Raw genomic sequence first — 21,091 nt, 5'->3', positions numbered from 1 at the left:
GAATATTCGACTGATCTCCAAGGTAAAATTAATATCTCGTGCTCAGACCGCTCGTCTGTCTCGAGGTTGCGTGGAACTATTTATGATTTTGATACCATTTTTATAACACATTTTGCATGTTGCACGAAGATGCAACGTCCCCACGGGGTTAATATCTTCTATAAAAATACTTCACACGATATTTTATATATGCTAATATATTTAATATTTGTTTTGGCGCTCTTCTTTTGATATGTTGATCTTGACAAATCTTCGTATGCTATGTAGTCCACATCCTGTCTTTCTGACAAATGCAAAGTAGGTTCCGTTGGAAGTGTTGAAGAAGAAACCTCGAACTTGAGCAGTAACACGTGACAAGGTTACGTCGGGCCTAACAGCTGACTAAGAAAAAACAGTCTGATAATATCGTTTTTCTTGCACTCAATTTGTTAGCCGGCTGCGTCCCACGAAATATGATAAAACAGTGCTTATAATATATTCATAGATACCGCGCGCGGATTCTATAATATGAATATCAAATTGATAAACTGGTTCCCGATCTGTTCGTTCTCAGATGAAACAATTGGATGCATTTTATGCACTTTTTGCTATCTGTCTTTGAATTTTGCACCATGGAAAAGTCTATATTATGACTTATGAGACGTTGATTTTAACCCTCGACAGGCAACATTCAACGTGGACAAAGAAGTTAAAAACACGAGTATTCAAAATTGACGGTTACAGGTTTTCGGCTATTTTTGACTCCCGACAAAATATTCAGATGTTAAATATGTGCATTAAGCATGGAGCTGTTTATGTCTATTAGAAAAATTCTACTATTGATTTTAAATTTGTTAAGCTATAAAACACTAAATATTGTTTTGCTAAAATTTGAGGTTTCCATTTCCAATCTGCCTAAAAATCTCAAGTGCAAATTTTCTGATTTTCTCGAAAATCGCTCCTTTCAAAATTTCAATTCTCGGGCATCCAGAACAAACAGTTTTTAATAAAATGTAAGCTGCTTTTCTCTCAGTAATCTATTAAGAAGCTAGTTAATTAATTCTCGTTGAAACGGCGCCACTGGTGACACGAGGTCTTCAAATATTAGGGAGCTGATTTTTGGCATATTGTTGGGGCTTATCAAAGGCTTATCGTCTACCAAAAACCAGCTGTCTCTATATGAAGAAGTCTGAGAAATTACAATACTTTGTCATATCGTGGAAGCAAATATGCATTATAACAAATTTTTTCTTAACAGTGTTGCCAGCTTTTCAGTTTTTCATTGGTAAGGCTAAATGAGACAATTTTACTTCAAAAGGCGTAAAATACTCTTTAGTTGTTTAATCGTAGCATTGTAAGATGTTTTTCAGTTCGCTGATGGGCGTGAGTTCTTACCTTTATTGCTTACTAGCTGACCTGACAATCTGCGTATTGCCATAAATTAAACTGTGTTGTACATAAATCGTAAATCTCGGAGGACCCTTGTCACAATCTCGAGTTTCGCAAGTTTATGAGGAGGTCAACCTTGGATAATTCATTTTGGCAATTACGTAACTATGAGGTCTGGCACTTTCGGCAAAGTTGTAGTAAAAATCAATACAAACAACTTTGTCAAAGACAGCATACTTGTATCTCTTCATGGAAATTATCTATGAAGCGTTATTCGTGGACAAACCCTTTAAAACAGTTTTTAAACCCTGACTTATTCTAATAAATTTTTACGTGTTCATAGTGTTCTATAAAGTGGTTTATCTTGCTAAAATCAACGTTTCTGTAAAACATTATTATATGTTATTTTCTAAAGTTTCGGAGATTTTGAGCTTTTTTGGTGCAAAATAATACTTCTTTGAGCTTAAATATTTACCAAAGTGGCCAATGGTGGCAGATCAAACAACTCCTACTTAAAAATACAACAAAAAACCTGTAAAAGCAAGTGTCAATTGACTGTATCTGTTTGTATCCTCAAAAGTTATAGTTGTTTTAAAAATCCATTTCAGTTATATTTATAGAACAATCAAATTGTACTTCGGATGCAATAAACGCCATTTTGTTTACTTTGACAATCTCTTTCTAACAAGTTAAGTTACCAGCCATTTTTTCGCCCATTTTCGAGTCGAAAATGAATGTAGACTTAAAATTATTTGACGCAATTAATAAGAGAAAAGCTTCCAAATAACTAACTTATGCCTATTTTGTGCCTCCATGATTCTCGAGTTATATGAGGAAATTTGTATTTCATTTGTATGGGAGTCCCCCTCCTAAAGATCGGAGGGGTTCTAATTCATCATAGAAAAAATTCTTGCCTCTAACAACCACCACATGTCAAATTTGGTTCCATTTGCTAGCTAGATTAGTCCCCCCTAAAAGGGGGGAGGGGTCATCGCTATAGAAAAAAAATCCTTCCACCTGAAACCCCCACATGCCAAACTTAGTTCAATTTGCTTGATTAGTTCTTGAGTTATGAGGAAATTTGTATTTCGTTTGTATGGAAGCCTCCCCACCCCCACTCCTAAAAAGGGGAGGGATCTCCATTCACCATAGAAAAAATTATTGCCTCCTAAAACACCCACATGCCAAATTTGTTTGATTAGTTCTTGAGTTATGCAGAAATTAGTTTTTCATTTGTAGGGGAGTGCACCCTCTTAAGGGCAGGGGTCTCTAACTATCATACATACGGACAGACATACAGAAATTCATTTTTACAGGTATAGATTGTTACTATGAGACTAATATTCCTTATTCCCTTAATTAATGTAACTGGTCATGCAGAAAACTGTAAAGCTGGCAACACTGCCAATAATTACTTTATATATAGAGTACTAGCTGACCCGACAAACTTCGTATTACCACAAATTAAACTGTGTTGTACATAAATCCTGAATCTCGGATGACCTGTATGACAATCTCGGGTTTTGCAAGTTTCTGAGGAGTTCATGGGTGTTTTAATATACAAATTTTCCTCACAGTAAAATAGAAAACAACTTCCCCCATTGCTTAGCCTGATAAAATAAAGCGGATAGCATTTAAATATTCGCCATCATTACAAACCATTTCGCTGAGTACCATTTTGCGGAACACCAATTCTCGGTTGACCATAACGCGGAATATAGAGTTTCGCAGAATACCATTTCGCGAAAAACCTTACGCGGGATGTACCATTTCACGGAAAATCTTTTCGTAGAAAGTACCATTTCGCAGGGGTGACCCAACTGAAGGAAAGTAATAAAGGTCAGTAGATCTAGGAAAATAAATGAATCTAGATAGAGGTGATCTCTACGGGCGCCCCCCGCAGTGGCCGGCACTTCCGACGGCAGGTCGCCGGCAATACTCGCGGCCTGTGTCGCGTCCGTCTCGCCCTGAATCATCTAATGTTACTATTGATAGTTTCTGGTGGTCTTGTTATTGGCTAATGTTTTATCTTTATGAAAGAGTCTAAAATTTCTCGAGTTCGATTAGTTTTTGAGTAAAAATTTCTGTTTTATTTGTATGAGAGTCCTTATCCCCCTACCACAGGGGTGCGGGGTCTCAAACCATCATAAAAAAATTCCTGCCTACAAAACCCCCCACATGCCAAATTTTCCATTTGCTTGATTAGTTCTCTAGTTATGAGGATATTTGTATTTCATTTGTATAGGAGCCCCCTCCCCCCACTATTGAAAAGGGTCATAATTCCCCTTCCAAAGAGGAGAGGGGTCTCAATTCACCATAGAAAAAACTCTTGTCTTCGAAAACACCCACATGCCAAATTTTGTTACATTTGCTTAATTAGTTCTCGAGTTATGCAGAAATTTGTGTTTCATTTGAATGGGAACCCTCTCCCCCTGTTAGTAGGGGAGGGGTCTTTAACCTCATAAGAACCTTCCCTGGCCCCAAAAACCTTTACATGCAAATTTTCACGCCGATTGGTTCAGTTGTTTTCGATTCTATAAGGAACATCCCGACAGACAGACAGAAATCGATTTTTATAGGTATAGATAATTGCTTCTACAATATGGCAGAGTATTTTCACATTGCATAGAGAATCACTGCTTCAAGAAAAAGTAATTTCGCTCTTGGTTTTACATCAGTTAAGAATACCTCGGAGCGATGAGTGATTCTTATGTAAAAAATTCTGCGAAAAACGATAAAATTGGAATTTCTGAGATCAAATTGTATTCATTGAGAGAAAAATGAAATTTTAGTTTTCAATGCGAGTTAGAAATATTTGGCAGCCCAGGTCAAAAATCTTTTTCGAATTCCTAGGGTAATTTCCTTTAAAAATGTGAAAATAGTGTCTTTCTAAACCTAATACTTCCTGAGAAGCTAAGAAAATAAGAGGGTTTGACGAAAACAGGTCTTTTCTTTAAAAATGGAGGTGCTCCCATTAATCGAGGGGAGGTTCAACCGGCACCAAATGTTGGATTTTTACTTTCTGGCCTAAAACGAACAATCTGGCAAAATTTGGTTCGAATCCGTGAAAGTCCGTGTGATCGACTTTGAACTTTTTCTCGGTCACTCGACGTGGAGTGACTCATAATTATTGTGATATTTCCAAATTTCCTATGACACAAACAATAAACGACGCGGTTTTGTAAAAAGAAAGGATACAGTCTTTAAATAAAGTGAAAAAAATTGGCCGCCATCTTGGATTTGGCCGTCATACTGTATTTTATCTTCGAATTACCTTTTATGCCATGAACCCCCCAAACAATTTTCATTTTAAGGCCACAGTTTGAAAGCCAAGAAATGTTTTCTATTTCTCTCTCTATCTCGTTCTTGGCATAGGTAGTTATTGTACTTATGAACATTGGTTGGCACACGTCTCATAGGATTTATTTCAAAAGTCGGAAATCGGCAGAAATAATTGGTTCGTCACCGTTTGTTTGTGGTGTTTTTGCGGTAAGTAAACTATTTCCGTAAAAATAAGTCATTTGTCAAATTCAATTGTATGTCCAATTTCAAGTTTTTTTTTTTCAAATAAACTTCAACGTCAATTTTAATTCCTTTTTAAACATCGATTAATCTCCACCTTCATGTTGAATTTCAAGCCGAACTTCAACTCTAATTTTAAGTCCAGTCCATTTGCAAGTAATATTCAAAATTTTAGCTTAAACCTGATTTCATGTCTAATTTCTTTCGTCTCAATGTCCCTGTCCATCCAGTCTAAATTCAAATGAGACGGTTTTTATTGAACAAAAACTTCAATCTCGAATCAATGTAGGGTCTTTTTCTAATTCCCGTCGTAATAAGTAAAGCCATTCTAATTTTCATCATTTGCTGGATGGATTTAATAAATACTCCAAAAGTTCTTGTGCTGATTTGACTAAAACACACTTACCTTCCGATCCGTGAACTTTGAAATCACTGAAAAGCGACTATTAAAGCATGTTATTGAAATTACGCAACTGACTTTATTTCTAAAATTCGTCATACCGTTTTAAAATCCGTCCATCAAAATTTTTCATCGTTCGAACTGAAATTCGCAACAATGTTTACGAAGCTATCACGCATGTATTTGTGTAGGACGGCATGACAAATGTTATTCTACAAAATTTCTGCAGGTCAGGCAAGTTTTTCTGGCTGCGAATAACCACAATGCATTGCGTGAGTTATTTTCATTTATGAATGACGGTAATAGAAACGATTAATCGACATTGTCTTCTTTGTCGCACGAAAAAACGTAGGAAATTTGGCTGGTAGGACTTCTTTAATGAGCAAAAGCATAGATCTCAGCTCATTTTGATTGATCGCGTATGATAGACAACAAACTAAAATATTAGGGAATAACTAGTTTTGCATTGTGTGTCATAAAAATGCTGATATTTTCAATAATTTGTGTTGGATAGGACGGTAATAGGCAATTACGACGATGTAGTACCATACCCTAGGTAAATTCAAGTCTAACATCAAATCCAACTTCATTTCAGTTTAATTTCATGTCCAATTTCGCGTCCGATCTCAAACCAATTACAGATTTGGTTCAATTTCAAGTAAAATTTTATGTCCAACTTTAATGCTTTCAAATCCACTTCAAGTCCAGTCTAATAAAAAAGGTCGGTCGAATTTTAGACAGATTGCAGTTAAGATCTCAAGTTCATTTTCAATTTCAATTTCAAGTTTAATTTAAAGTCTAATTTAAGACCAAGTCCAAGACTTCAAATCCAAGTTCCAATCCGGTTTGAATTTCAATTTCAAATCCAACTGCAGACTAATTTTAAGTATATTTCCATGTCCGATTTCAACTTCGATTTCAAGTCCAATGTCAAGTCTAACGTTCAATTAAGTTCAATTTAAATACCACTGAAGTCTAATATAAAATCAGTTTTAGGAAAAATTTTAAATTTTATTTCAAGTCTGATTTTATATGTGACTTTAAATAAACTTTCGTGTCTAATTTCACGTTAGGCTTGAAGTCCGGTTTGAGGTCCAATTTCAAGATCGATTTAATTTCGATTTCCAATTTAGAATTCTACCTTTTCAACTTTTGACTACTAAATAAATTTTGATTTTGTTAGTTTACATTTTGATATTTGCTTTTTGAATATTGATTTTTTACTTTTCATCTTTGACTTTGGTCTTCCGCCTGTTGGTTTATGAATTTTTACTTTTTAGTAAAATTGTTACTTTTGAATACTGACGTTTAAACTCTTGCTTTTATTTTCTGGTGTTCGCTTTGGTTTTTGATTTCGACTACTGAGTATCGACTTTTGAATTTCGCCTATTCATTTTCGATAATTGACTTTCAATTTTGGTTTTTGGACGTTCATTGTTTTAAATTTTAACTTCCGAATATCAGCTTTTGAATCTCAATTTAGGACAAGTGACTTTTGAATTTAAACTTTTTATTATTATCTCTTGGCGTTTGACTTTTCGAATGTGATTTTTTACTTTTGTATTTTTTACTGACTTTTGACGTTTAATTAAAGTTCTGATTATGTGTTCTCGACTTTCGACTTTTGATTTTAAAATATAATTTTAAGTTCAATTTCAATTCCGATTGCATGCAACTTTTGAAACTATTTTTATTTTGTTACAAATTTTATTATGATCCGACCACAGGTGGAACTAGAAAACAAAAAAAAAATGAAATATGAACATGTTCTAGTCTTGTAGTGATAAAAATTTCATGATTGCATTTTTAAATTATGATTGACAAAGTTAGTTTTGTTAAACATTAACTTACACTGAAATTTTATTATTCATGAACCAAGCAACATAGAGCAAATATTTTTCAACAAAAACGAGAAAATTTATGTAAATTTACCAAGCAATCAAGAAAATTTCATTTGGAAACAGTTTTTAACCAAACTTACCACAGTGGTAGAAAACTTCAAAGAAAAATCGCAAAAACTATGTTCCACCTCATGAAACATTCTTTAAATTTCGCAGCCCGTAATTACTTTCACTGAAGAAACGATCAAGTAGTAAAATCGAAATTCGCGATTTGTGAAGATCGCTTTAGACTAGTAGAACTAAATGGAATTTTCTCCTAATTTTCTCGTTGACTCGATAATTCTACTAAGACAATCGAAACCAACAAAAAAAATTAGTTCTTCTGTTGGACATGAAAAAAACTTGGCGGCCACATTTAAAGTTAATTAAACATCCTAATAATCATCTACCTATCTACCTATTAGTACCTACGGTAGTCACTTCACTAGGTTTTTACTTAAAGTACTAATGAGACATTAATGTACCGTAAACACTATAAATTGTTCCAACTGTAAACATATCTTTTTGTAGCATACCCGTTCACATTCATTTCATAGTTTTCTTACAACCACTGACCTTATCAATTCGCCTCAGCATCCGAACGTAATATGTGAGCTCTCCTTTTATACCAATCTTTTGCTGGATCGATTACACTCGCTCTCTTAATGCCGCTCTTAATTAACTCCTAATTAACCATTTATCGTACACCACTGGAGTATCGTTACCGGTAACGGCGGAGCTACTAAAGCAAACTCATTCTACTTCTCAATCGCGAACAACATTTTTGACCATCCGAAAGAAAACAACGAGGAAATTTGGGTTACACTCTGCATAAATCTGACCAAATAACCCCGATTGTTGTACTATCGAAATATCAAGAGTTTCACGGAACGGCCGGGCGCCTAGACGAATGCAACAGACCGTTGAAAGTTGTGTGAATTTTATTTGCAAGGAACCACACCTGATCGTGGCAGATGTTTTATTGCTACTGGTTGCTGATTACTGATCCGTGCAGACGACAACGGATGGATGGGTTGTTTCGATTTTCATAGGCTACGGTAACTAGTTTCACTATTCAGGACTAGGTATGCTGATTTTGCGAATAGGTTTATTTTAGGCAATGGCATTATGTTTGCCATAGAAATAAATGTATTTGACTTTCGAGCATCTTGCAGAATTGTACTAAAATATTTTTTAATAGCTCAGATAATTTTGAATCATCTATCCTGAAGCAGTTGTCTGAGTCAAGAAAGAAAATATTGCTAATAACAGACGTGCAAAAATCTTCACCAAGGGCCGCAGTGGCAATACCGAGCTCAGCGGGCACTGATCGTACGCTTTTGCAATCGCATCTTAATGTTATAAAATTTTAACCTCAATCTGACGACAACGTCGATGATGCCGATGCCTACGACAACGGCGGCTGCAACTCATCACTGCAAACTGCAAACTGCAATGCACCACTGCTACAAATATGCAGTGCCGCAAAGTCTGTTGTGGGTGCATTTTTATCCCCTCTGTGTTGTCGTAAAACAAAAACAGAAAAAAAACGAGAATAAGTAAGTACCCTCGCCAGACACGGGCAGGGGTCCTAGGGCCACGGTAGATCGTATGCTGCATGTAGGTCACCATTTTAATAACTTACTCATGCATTCTTGCCCGCGGTGAATGTGATTGTAATTTTGCGAATAACAGTGCAAACAACAGGTTTAACCAGATAAAGGACAAATGCGATCATCTTGAAAATGGCAAAGTTTTTAATTTGGATTGATTTTAATTGTACCGATATGATATTATTGATGGATAATATTTCTGGCACAAGTTACGCTACTACGTTCACCACGATTTTCGGACGTCGATGCGCGTGTTCAATAGGTTCATGAGTATAATTTAATAACTACTAATTTACGACCCGGCGCTACCGTTTATATAATTGTTAAAACGTCGATAATATGCGATCAACAAGGAGTCTTTGTCAAATCCAAAGGAATGAAGTAGGGCACGGGAGGGTATTTTCAGCCCACTAAGCGATGGCATCTATTTTTTCGGCCTATGGCCTAGTTCTAGTGGAAGAACAGGTGGTTTTGACGTTCTTTGAATAAAAAATAGTAGATTACTTATAGTCTTGAGAAAATAGTTATAACATATTAAAATTGTATGTCGGCAAAGTATTGGTTATTGGCGAAAGAAGAGGCAAATAGGCTGAGTTTAAAAACCTGCTGAAAATATCCGCCCGTACCGAGCGTTGCAAAAAGTTTTCGAGAAATATCACAAATTTATATTTCTAAACAAACCAAAATGATTAAAATTCATAATATTTTCTCAAAATTTAAAGTATTTTTGCTGAGTAAGGTTATAAATAAATAGTTTTGTTTTCATTTATCCTCATACATGTCATTATTTCTATGGAAAAGTTATGCCAAAAATCACCACTAAAATAAAACAAGATCAGAGCGGTCACTATCAATATATTTACTTATGAGGATTTTTCTAAGTCAAGTATCATGTTGCTTTATTTGTGGTTTCAACTTTTACAACTTTTTAATACTTCATTGGCATCCCAATCCAAAAACCAAACATTTACATCATATCTCTGCAGTGGTTATGGTGTCTATTACAAAATTCAGCTCACTTTAGCTGACATTCAAATACCGCCGCTACGTCGTTGTCGTGATGTTTGTTTGCTTTATTTCCTCGTACTTTGGTACCTTACTGGTAAGGGAACTTTCTAAGTGCAAACCAAACTGAGATGAGATTGAGGATATTTAATAATAGGCAAAGTAAAATATAACAGATTTTGCAAAATAAATATAATGAAGACATAATTGTTGAGTCAATATTATTGAACCACACAAATCGGTAGTGAAAATGCCTAAAAAAGATTTAGCGGTGAAGATGCCGCTAGTGTTGATGAAGATCATGGATTACCGATCCAACTTGACTCGTGTTATTCGATACATGGAAAATTTTACCCAAGGATCTTGATCTAAAATCGTATAAAATATAGCTCATTCAAGAACTACAGTCAAAGTACCTGCTTCAGCGTCGAATTTTGAACCAGTTCCGTGTGGTTCAAGGGTTTCGCAATATTGGAGAACCACGGGGCTTGAAAAGTCCGCAGGTAACCAATAAGCATTGATAAAGCCATTCAAATGTGAGCCTATTCAACTCATCTTAAATGCTACTTAAAAACTACTTTGGCCAAATTTACAGCTACTTTACTGCTAATTCTGTTATAATGCTCATTTAAGGCTGATTACTGACAAGAACAATTTTAGTAGAATTTTGGATGCCAAAATTTGGACTGCAGTTAGGCAGTCAAAAAGCTAATAAACAGCAATATGCAATATAAAATGCCAGATACGCTAATAAGCAGCTGATTTACTGCTTATTGGTTACCTGGGTCGGATTTGAATCCGGTTATAAGCTTGGTTCAATCCGCGATTATACCACTTTAGTAAAGGAAGAACGAACTATGCCTCCCAAGCAAGAATCTGACTTTTATTACACTTTTAGAATGGTAGTTATGGCCAATTTGGGTCATAAAAACCATCACGAGAGCGTCATCAAACCTTCACCTTACTAAGGCAAGTAAGTGTGGCTTATTTTCCATTAGTTTTGAAAGAATCATGTACAATTTTTCTCTGATTTGAGATTCTATTGTAAAGAAAGAAAAAGAATTTTAGGCAAAAGGTATATGAACAATTTATTGTAATACAGCATAATCTAGAAGTCTGTTTTGTCCCATTTTACTCAAGGTTTTTGTACTACAAGTAAAATGCCGATTCGATACATTTACCAGAGATTTTCAACAAGCCATGCCTATTGTGCAGGCTGAAAAAGTCAGAAGATCGAACGACGATCAAGTTTTTCACTAAAATATCGTGTAAGGGAAGGTTTTGCCTTGTTTTAGCCTACAACTTGTACTGAGAATCAATATGAGAATGTATTTGTAGGAAAAGGAGCAACTGTGAAAATACTCCGATTTTGTTCAAGATTGCTGTGTTTGTTCCTAGTCGAAAAATTTTAGAGCCATATTTTTTCAATACATGATTAGGGTGCCCCTTTCCGATTTAGGGTGGTCACAAAAATCGTTATGCTTTTCGATTTTACTTCGTTCAAAACTTCATAACTTTTGAACCACTGGATATAAAAATCTATGTATATAAATGTGAGCGTGAGTATGTTTGTATGTTCCACCATAACTCCAGAACGCCTTGACCGTTCTCGACCAAACTTGGCACACATTTTCCTTGATATAAGGGAATCAGCACGGGGGGAGGCCAAAATAAGTAAAAGGGGTTGCGTTTCTCTTGCATTTAAACCAATTGCAGTTGTGCAAGCGACTGAGAAAAGAGGGCGATGTGGTAAAAAGTACAAGGATCCATGCCTAGTGGCACGTGCGTAGGTTTGACGTAAAACTACGAATGTAGAGCAATTCGTCTCCCAATGCTAAAGCCGGTGATTTTTATACGAATTTCATATATAGATGCCCAAGTTGCGCATTAAAGTATTGTGTTCTTACATGTGAGAAATTCATAATTTCAACTCTTTAGTCAATTTAAATGGTGGACCTGAAAAGGTCCGTTTGTTAATCTCGAATTCTCGAATTTCTGACTCGTTGTGTCCATTGTCTACTTTCGTCCATCAGATAGGTTATTGGTGTGGTGATTACTGGTGGGAATACTGTTTACCGGACAAACGCTACTGGTAGGATCTGTAATCAAGATAGACTTTTATGTTTATGATGTTATGTTATGATGATATGATGTGTCGCAAGTTAGATGCTTGCCGATGTGACGCCAATCAAAGCCGCTGACCGAATGACGATGCGCACCTTAAGGCAAGCAATGTTTCAAATACAACCTTTTAAATGATGCCACGGATGCGACTTGAAAGCTGCCTGCCCAAAGGCGCTGACCGAATGACGATGCGCACCTTAAGGCAAGCAATCTTTCAAAAACAACCTTTAAAATGATGCCACGGAAGCGACTCGAAAGCTGCCTGCCAGATGTGTCGCAAACCAAAGCCGCTGACCGAATGACGATGAGCAGCAAAAGGCAGGCAAGCAGAAGCAATGTTTCAAATACAACCTTTCCTGCCGATGTGTCGCGACCGAATGACGATGCGCAGCAAAAGGCAGGCAAGCAGAAGCAATATTTCAAATACACTCAACTCGCTTTTTACGCGAAGGATACGTCCCTCGTAAATCAAAACCGCGTAAAAAAATCGCATAAATTCCGAAATTCGCGTAAAAAAATCGCGCTAATTCCAAAATTCGCGTAAAAAAATCGCGCTAATTCCAAAATTCGCGTAAAAAAATTCAAAATTTCGCGTAAAAGAAAACTGGATTTCAACATTACGCGAAAAAATAGACGTTTTGAGCACATCCGCATAAATTCCGAAAATCGCGTAAATTCCGAAATTTGCGTAAAAAACCGCGTAAATTCCAAAATACGCGTACAAAAAACCGCGTAAATTCCGAAATTCGCGTAAAAATAGTCGCGTAAAAAACAAACCGCGTAAAAACCGACTTCAGTGCACAACGCGTGCAGTGTTTTCTGCCGATGTGTCGCGACCGAATGAGGATGAGCAGCAAAAGGCATAGCAGCCAAAACGCTATCGCTATCGCTATCGCCAAAGCGCTAGTATCGTTCGCTGGCGGATGAGTCGATGAATTCTTCGGTTTGTTGGCGTCTCGCTTGGTGAATTTGGACGTCTTCGTTGCCTTATCCGTGGAAGCAGCAATAGCTAGGGCGTAAATTAAATTCAATCATAAGAGAGCTTAACCGATAGCTCATCTCGTATATATTTCTGTCATCCGTGCTAGGGAAGCATTGACGTGGGAAGACGAAAAAATGAAAATAATGAAATGATGAATAGTCGTCTAATATTTTCTCAATTATTAAACGTCTGTTAGAGAAACATGTAACCTACTGCGTTGTAACAGATTTTTTGAAAAATTTCCGATCGATTGATACCAATATCTCTAGAATCTATTGACGGATGACTGAGTTATAAGCGTGCAAACTATTACCACTTTTCGTTACATGATCCCTTTTCGTTTTTCTAAGGGAGGGGCAGGGAGGTTGACGAATTTGGAACGATTAACAAGGGGAAAGTTCAAAAACGGAAAAAATGCTTTGTGTCGATTTATAGGAAAGAAGAAAGATTTACATGTGGCTGAGGGACAACATGAGGGTATCTGACAAAGGGAATAGACACTTTCAAATGAAAAACTACAAGGTATACAGCGCTGTACGAAAAGGTGACGTAGGACTATATCAGATCATTAGATCAAAGACTAATGTAAACTGTATTTTCTGGCATACATATGTTTATAAGAATCTGTGAGAGCCATTGCTTAAGTGAATCTTTGAAAGAGAAGAGCGAGATACTCAAATTCAATTCTGCATTGAATGCAATAGTGGCATTGAAAATACGTGAACGGGGGTTCATAAGTACAACGCCTGCAACCATTGAGACATATAGCGAATTCATAAATTAACCTGCCTCAGGTCGATTGGCACTCAGTTTTAATCGAAGTGCTGTCAAAGCGTTCGTAAATTAACCGAGATTGCATTTCGGTTAAATTGACAGCATTCAGTTTGAAGCGCAGGTTAAAACTGTCTAGCATTACGGTTTACGGGTCAATCTGTCAAACTGCCCGTATCGTTCATAAATTTCGGGTTCGAGTTAGCACGAACCCAGGTTAATTTATGAATTCGCTAATAGAGATTTCTTTTAAAAATCACTTGTGTGCATCATAAAGGTTGAAATAGTAATGAATGACCAGCCCACAGTTTATTGTATTAACATGTTTCTCAATAATCTTACTTTAACTCGCTTGTAGCCTTTAAAAGGGACATTGGTTACAAATGACATTAAAACCAAAGCACGTTCATCGCAAATAGCGGCACGTAAGTTAGCGGCGTCGATTCACTGTATTTTGCTCCGAGAAGGTTTTTTACTAGTTTACTTTCACAGCTTACCGCTTGTTACATAGCAGAAAATATGACACATTCGCAAAAATTTCTGTTTTATTTGTATGAGAGTCCATATCTTCCTACCACAGGGGTGAGAGGTCCCAAACCATAATAAAATAAATTCATGCCTCCTGAAAACCCCACATGCCAAATTTGGTTCCATTTGCTTGATTAGTTCTCGAAATCCCCCCTTCTCAAAGAAGGCAAAAGTTAATTCACGTTAGAAACAATTCTTGCCTCCTAAAACCCCCACATGCCAAATTTGGTTCCATTTGCTTAATTAGTTCTCGAGTTATGAGGAAATTTGTGTTTGTATGGAAGCCCCTCTGTTAAAAGACGGATAGGTCTCAGTACATTATAGAAAAAATTCCTGCCTTCTAAAATCCCCACATGCCAAATTCGGTTGCATTTGCTTGATTTGTTCTAGAGCTTTGAAAAAATTTGTATTTCATTCGTATGGAAGCCCCCCCCCCCATTAGAAGGAGAAGGGGTCTCAGTACACCATAGAAAAAATTCTTGCCTCCAAAAACCTCACATGCCAAATTTGGTTCCTTTTTCTTGATTAGGGGTCCTATTTTCACAGTCACCTCACCTAAATTTTTCTGGTGAGGTCACAATTTGCGATTCTCTACTGTACAAATCAAACGGGGAGCCGTTAGGTGAGGTGAGGTGACTGTGAGAATAGGGCCCTAGTTCTCGAGTTATGAGGAAATTTGTATATTATTTGAATGGGAGCCCTCCCCCTCCAAAAGAGGGAAGGGATTTCAATTAACCATAGAAAAAATTCTTGCCTTCTGAAACCTCCACATGCCAAATTTGGTTCCATTTGCTTGATTAGTTCGAGATTTATGAGAAAATTTGTATTTCATTTGCATGGGAGCCCCTCCTCTTAGACGGGTAAGAGGTCTCAGTACACCATAGAAAAAAATCCTACCTTCTATTTGTATTTCATTTGTATGACATCTCCCCTTCTTAAAGAAGGCAAATGTCCTAATTCACCACAGAAAAAAATCTTGCCTCCGATAACCCCCACATGCCAAATTTGGTACCTTTTGCTTGATTAAGTCTCAAGTTTTGAAGAAATTTGTGTTTCATTTGTACAGGAGCCCCCCTCTTACCCCCTCCATAAAATTGCTCTCTTACACCTTCCATAAAATTGCTGGTCATTTTATCTATCCAACGACATATAAATTGTTCAGTTTCGTTCAGTAGTTTGATAGTCATTAGCATTTGAAATCTTTCATTCAAACGTTACACTTCTATTTTCGTTTTCACAAAGTTCTACCAGAATAGTAAACAAAGACGTAGTCCAAAAAACTTACAGAAGCTAAAAACGCGCAAAAGGATTTCAGAATTTTTTTCCTTATTTCTTATCAAAACTTTTAAAAAATTCAAGTTGTTATGATTTTTTTCAATATTGTAGATAACTAATCCGGACTGCCAATATAATCTCACTCTGAAATGTCAATTGAAATACGATTACAAAACTGACAAATGTTTAAGTTTAAAATAAAATGTGAATATAATGGAAATTTACATAAATGGATGTTTGTGGTAGATTTCTGAACACAACCGAAATGTATAGTGTAGAACCCATCATATTATTTAGCAGTATTCTCATTAGTATTTTTATGATATAAAAAACGTACGATTTAATACCGTTGTTAAAATTCATAAACGATCAATTACCACAATGACCACACTTTAATGTAAGTTAAATGTTTACGGTTAATTTTCGCACAACGGCTCTATATCCATCACTTCGTCATAACGGTAAGCCACTTATTCGCAATCGTTTTTGTCTGGGCACATTCATTAATAATTTGCGTGATTGAAATTTTTATCATAACTTATAACTTAAACTATCGGTTGCTTATTCATGATGTCCCATACAAAGTCGTAGCGCTCAACGTGATTTGAATCAATAAACATTTAACGAAAACGTCACCGATGCGAAGTTTTAGTTTTATTCACGGCACATCGTAGCACAACTATTTAGGTAGATCTTCTTGTTTGGAGATGTTTATAAGTAGAAAAAGAAAAATGCACACATATTGTTTTAAACACTCACTTCTTGTTAGCCCCTCAGGAGCTTGCTCTTTTCAAACGCCTCCGGCCAAACGGTATCCACCGCTGCAATTTTCAATCAAAACAAGGTACGGTACAAAAATAGTCTCGAACCCTCGGGAGAGGGCCTGCTCGATGCCCAATAGATTATTCGATACCGTAGGTCCGCGTCCGCGTCGGTCAAAAGATGATCACTGACTGAATATCGACTTAGTACAACGGGTGCCTTACTAAGTATGATTAAACTCTGGCTGGCCGTGTAAGTCTGTCTGTTTGTCTGTCGGTCGGTCCTATCCAACGACGACTAGTTACTCATTGAAAGTCTCCGTACGTACTTAGCCTGCAAGTGAACCACCGTCTTCATCGTCGCGTGATACCGGCCTTCTGCTGGTGAGAACGAAGCACGAGTGGGAAGTGAGCTGCACGCTATGTGAGAAGACACAACTATAGCCCAAACCCAGGTACAGAGCGATTGCGGTTCGGTTATAATTATGGAGACGCCTTGCAATTGATCGATCGCTTCAGATGAGACAGGCGGCAGTTGGAAAAAATATCTGAATTGCTAGATCGGTGACGTGGGTTATTTGTATACAGTATCGTAAAATGCGCGATTTGATTGCTAATCTAAAGTAAATACACGCGCTGTAATTGCGCATGTGATGAATGTTATTATTCTTCGAATAACTACCCGAACTAATAAAATTGATTGTCTATAATTCATAGTCACGACTTTGCAAGCAAATGTCGTTGCTTGCAAGCAAGCGTTTAATTAGGATGCTCTAATCGAAGAAAGTTTTATAAATGGTTCATACCAAATGTAATGATTAAGAGCAAAACCGAAAATATCTGATCATAAACAAGACGACTTTTATTCTTATAAATCCGGATCGATAAATCCGATGTATGTTTTCAATTATGATATCAATTTTACTTAATGTTTTTGTTTTCTATAAAAACGTAATAAGTTTCAAATTGTAGTATTGGCATTGGCGGAACTAAAGCGAAGTAGGGGGTAGCTTTCCCATTAAGAAACATTAAGATCACTCCTTGAAAAATTGACTTAATTTTGAAAAAAGTGTTGTTATATAACTATACATAGTAAAAACTTGATCTCAATTTTAATTTGCGTCACTTTGATAAGATTACATACATTAATGCGCATTTTATTGTTAATATGCTGACGACGTAAAACGGTTGAAAAAATTTCGACTATAGTAGTCCCTAGTAGACCTATAGTAGGTCCTAGAAATGGGCGCAAGTTGCGCCAAGAAGTATTGAAAAGTCGTACCTTACATAAGCTATGCTTGCGGAAATTACAAACCATAACAAATAAAACTAGTCTCACCCATGTGGGAATAATTCCTCAGCCTTTTCTATTAATATTGGACGGGTAACTCAGCTTGAATCCTATCACTGTAGCAATATAAATTCAATTACCTACACACAACCGTAACGATCAATCGTTTACTAGTTCTAATAGCGAACAGCAATACCTACATGATTAATGAAAACTGAAGCGTATAACGTCATTAGGATTCTGAATGCTATGGGGTAATGGATCCATATTTGACTCTTACTCTTACTCGGGGCCCCTTTGTCTCTCAATCACTTGTACATCTATTATTGTAACGAAAATTCTCATAATGCAAGAAACAAAACCCTTTTCTTCATTTGAATGTGTTTACTCCCTTTCTCAGTTCCCCGCATGTTGTCCCTCGGCCACTTGTAAATCTGACTTCTTCTCGGTAATCCCTATAAATCGACACAAAACCTTTTTTACGTTTTTGAACCTCCCCTTTGTTATTGGCCACCCTATTCCCCCTTTCAGAAATTCAGCAACTTATACAACTGCTACCGTTTCAAATGCAAGAAAAACGCATCCCTATACCTATTTGAACCTTTCTCTCTCCTTGTAAGAGACCAACTCCCTCTTTTGTCAACCCACCTGCGCTGATTCTTTTATGCCAAAATGCATGTGTTTGACAAACGACGTTTAATGAAGAACAGTTCAGAAGTTCCAGAGCTATGGACAAACATACATTCATACTCACGTTCCTCGTCCCCCTACTTGTCGGTTCTTTTCCAGTCAGCTCCCTTTTCTGTCACGTAGCTTGCTCTATGAAAATCCCTATAATAGAAACGAAACAAAGGTTTTTTTTACCATATATTCCTCTTCGGTGGAACTCCCTTTTTTCTCAAAGTCACTTGCACAACTGCAATCGGTTTAAATGCAAGAGAAACGCAAGCTCTTTTACTTCGCCCCTTGTTAGGGCTCCCTCCTTTTGTCAAGCCCTTCAATTCTGATTCTCTTATGTCAAGCAACATGTGGGCCATGTTTGATGAAAAACCGTCCCCGGCGTTTTAGAGTTATAGTCTCCCCCCTGTTAGTAACCCTCCCCATCTTGTCAACCCCCGCAGTGCTGTTTCCCTTATATCAAGAAACATGTCTGCCAAGTTTGGTGGAGAATGTTCAAGGCGTTCTGGAGTTATGGTGGAACATACCAACGAACATACTCAACTCACGCTTGCTTTTATATACATAGAAGATATTGGAATAAATCTAAAATAATAATATATAATAAATATTAAATGCGAAGTTTACAATTAGACTAAAATTAGAAACAATGATAACGCAGCTTTTGTGTTGTTACTGATTAAAAAAAATTAATAAACAAAAAATATCACATTGGACTTAAGCGAGTGTCGATAATCCTGTCGATACAAACGTCAATTACAGCAAATCAAGCCTGCTGAACTGCTGAAAAGAATGAAAATCGAAGCAGCAGTTATTTGTGGCTATCACGTAAAGACCCATTGGATAAAGCATAATGCTAAGATATCACGCGACTCGTGCCAACCGTAAAGGCTGGAGGCTCACTTCAGTAATATCACATGAACTGTTTTCCACTGTTTGATTGAATTATTTTCATTGAGATTTAATTAAGATTGCTAGTAGAATATAGTATTCGAAGGTTGAAAGTTGCTATACCAAAACGGGTTACAATCAACTCATACTGCAAGGCATAAAATATTGAACTTTACTACGCCAAGGGTCATGCTAAACATATTGAAAATTTCGATCAAATGATCTGGACTTTAACTCTGTGACTGCTTGGTTTAAAAAACTGCGTTTTAATTCACTTAGTGGAGCAAAGAACTTTTGTTATACCTTACCTTATTTGTCATGCGATAGACGTGATAGAAATAGACACGTCTTGAGAACCTAATTAACCAGTTTGTTAACACAGTGTTAGTTATCATCCATGTGCGCTCTCGGTGCACCACCCAGTGTGAACTGGGAGTACGCCGTAAATACTGAAGATGGAGCAATACTTAGTTCAGCGATCTTGTGGATAATAATTGACTCTATAAATGTCCCATACATAATATTTTCGAATTTTGCTTGGTTGAGATGTTCTAGTTAAAAATGCAAAATGGGTGTACTGAGTGCAGGACAGCCCTGGACGCATCCCCCCTCAAGAGCGATCTTGAACAGCATGCAGGATAAGCCGTCATCTTGTTTCAATCCACGCCGCGTCTCAAAGAGACTCGAGAGTGTTCCCGAGATGCGCACGAAACATGTTACTCAATCCAATGTAGCTCTGATCAGTCACGTCAGTTTATTCGGAAAACCGTGTTCGTGCATTATCTGCCATAGCTGGTCTCAATCGACTGTATCGTACGCTGCTTTGAAATCAATAGAGATGTGCTGCATGGGCACGGCACGTTGACACTCCCGACATTTCTGCAAGATCTGTCGGATGGTAAAAATCTCCACAATTACCCACTAAACCTTGTGCTACCGGTGACAGCCGGTGTAACAGGATCTAGGAGAGTACGTTGTAGGCGGCGTTTACCCGCGTTATGCCACGATAGTTGTAGCAGCCGAGCCGATCACCCTTTTTGTAGATGGGACAAACCACTCCTTCCATCCATTCCTCCGGCAGCTTCTCCTCTTCCTTACTCTTGGAAATTACTCAGAGTCCGTTGCCAGCGTTTTTCAGCCATGTTTATAAAACTCTGTCGGTAAGCAGTCCTCGCCATCTATAAAAAAAAGTGGTTAAATTGATTCATTGTACGCATTGGTTAGACTTTCGACTTTTGACTTATGACTTTGGACTTTTCCACTTTTCGACTTTTTGACTTTTCGACTTTTAAATTTTTATACTTTTAGACCGCCCAGCAGACAGCGCTGAAAAATTCAAACAGGATTGGCCGAAAGTGGCAAAAATGGTCAAAGAAATTACTGTGCAGTAGCTTATGAGCAGAGCCGTAGCATGACATTGTGGTTAATCATTGTTATTTCCAAGTTGTTACTATAATTACGACGCGTGTTATAATAAATCTTCCTGCTGCGGCGGTGGTAACGCACTCAGGAGATAACCGCGATGCAACCGCAAAATTAAAATTTAGGTTTTCTGGTTTGTGGTTCGACAAAATATCAGTTTTGTAGCGTGATTGTGGTGGGAAATAATTGATTTGGTTAATTTTCAACCTACTAAATTACTATAATAAATCATCCCAAGCATCCAAAGGTTCGAATTTCACTTAAGGAACGAACTTGGAAATTCATATTTGGTTCAAATTTAGTTTTGCAGAACTTTCTTAATGAACAACAAGACACTACATTTGTAAACCGAACTTCATTCTCAATAAAGTACCGTCAACAGCTGTAGCAACTTAAAAGTTGAAACATGCTGCTTTGAAGTTCAACATGCAACTTGAAAGTAACCAACAGTTCGGATAATGGTGTCTAAGGAAGGTTAACAATAGACAAGCTTAATGTCTATACATCTATAGCTTGCTAAGCAGATTCACTTGTAGCAATCAACCGAACTTTAAAGTTGCCATGAGTTCGCTGCATAGAA

General features: G+C 37.0%; 1 protein-coding gene across 1 annotated transcript in view; it reads right to left on the bottom strand.

Moving 5' to 3' along the window:
* The window catches only part of LOC128741373 (putative fatty acyl-CoA reductase CG5065), a 36,136-nt gene extending 19,654 nt beyond the window's left edge, over positions 1-16,482 (bottom strand). Inside the window, exon 1 of the mRNA XM_053837156.1 lies at positions 16,228-16,482. The gene's annotated coding sequence lies outside the window, so the exon portion shown is untranslated. The remainder of the gene's footprint in view (positions 1-16,227) is intronic.
* Positions 16,483-21,091: the final 4,609 nt, after the last annotated feature.

This window comes from Sabethes cyaneus, chromosome 3 (assembly GCF_943734655.1).
Source record: "Sabethes cyaneus chromosome 3, idSabCyanKW18_F2, whole genome shotgun sequence".
Lineage (NCBI taxonomy): Eukaryota > Metazoa > Arthropoda > Insecta > Diptera > Culicidae > Sabethes > Sabethes cyaneus.
The sequence above is the reverse complement of the archived record's forward strand: the minus strand, read 5'-3'. Positions and strand labels throughout refer to the sequence as shown.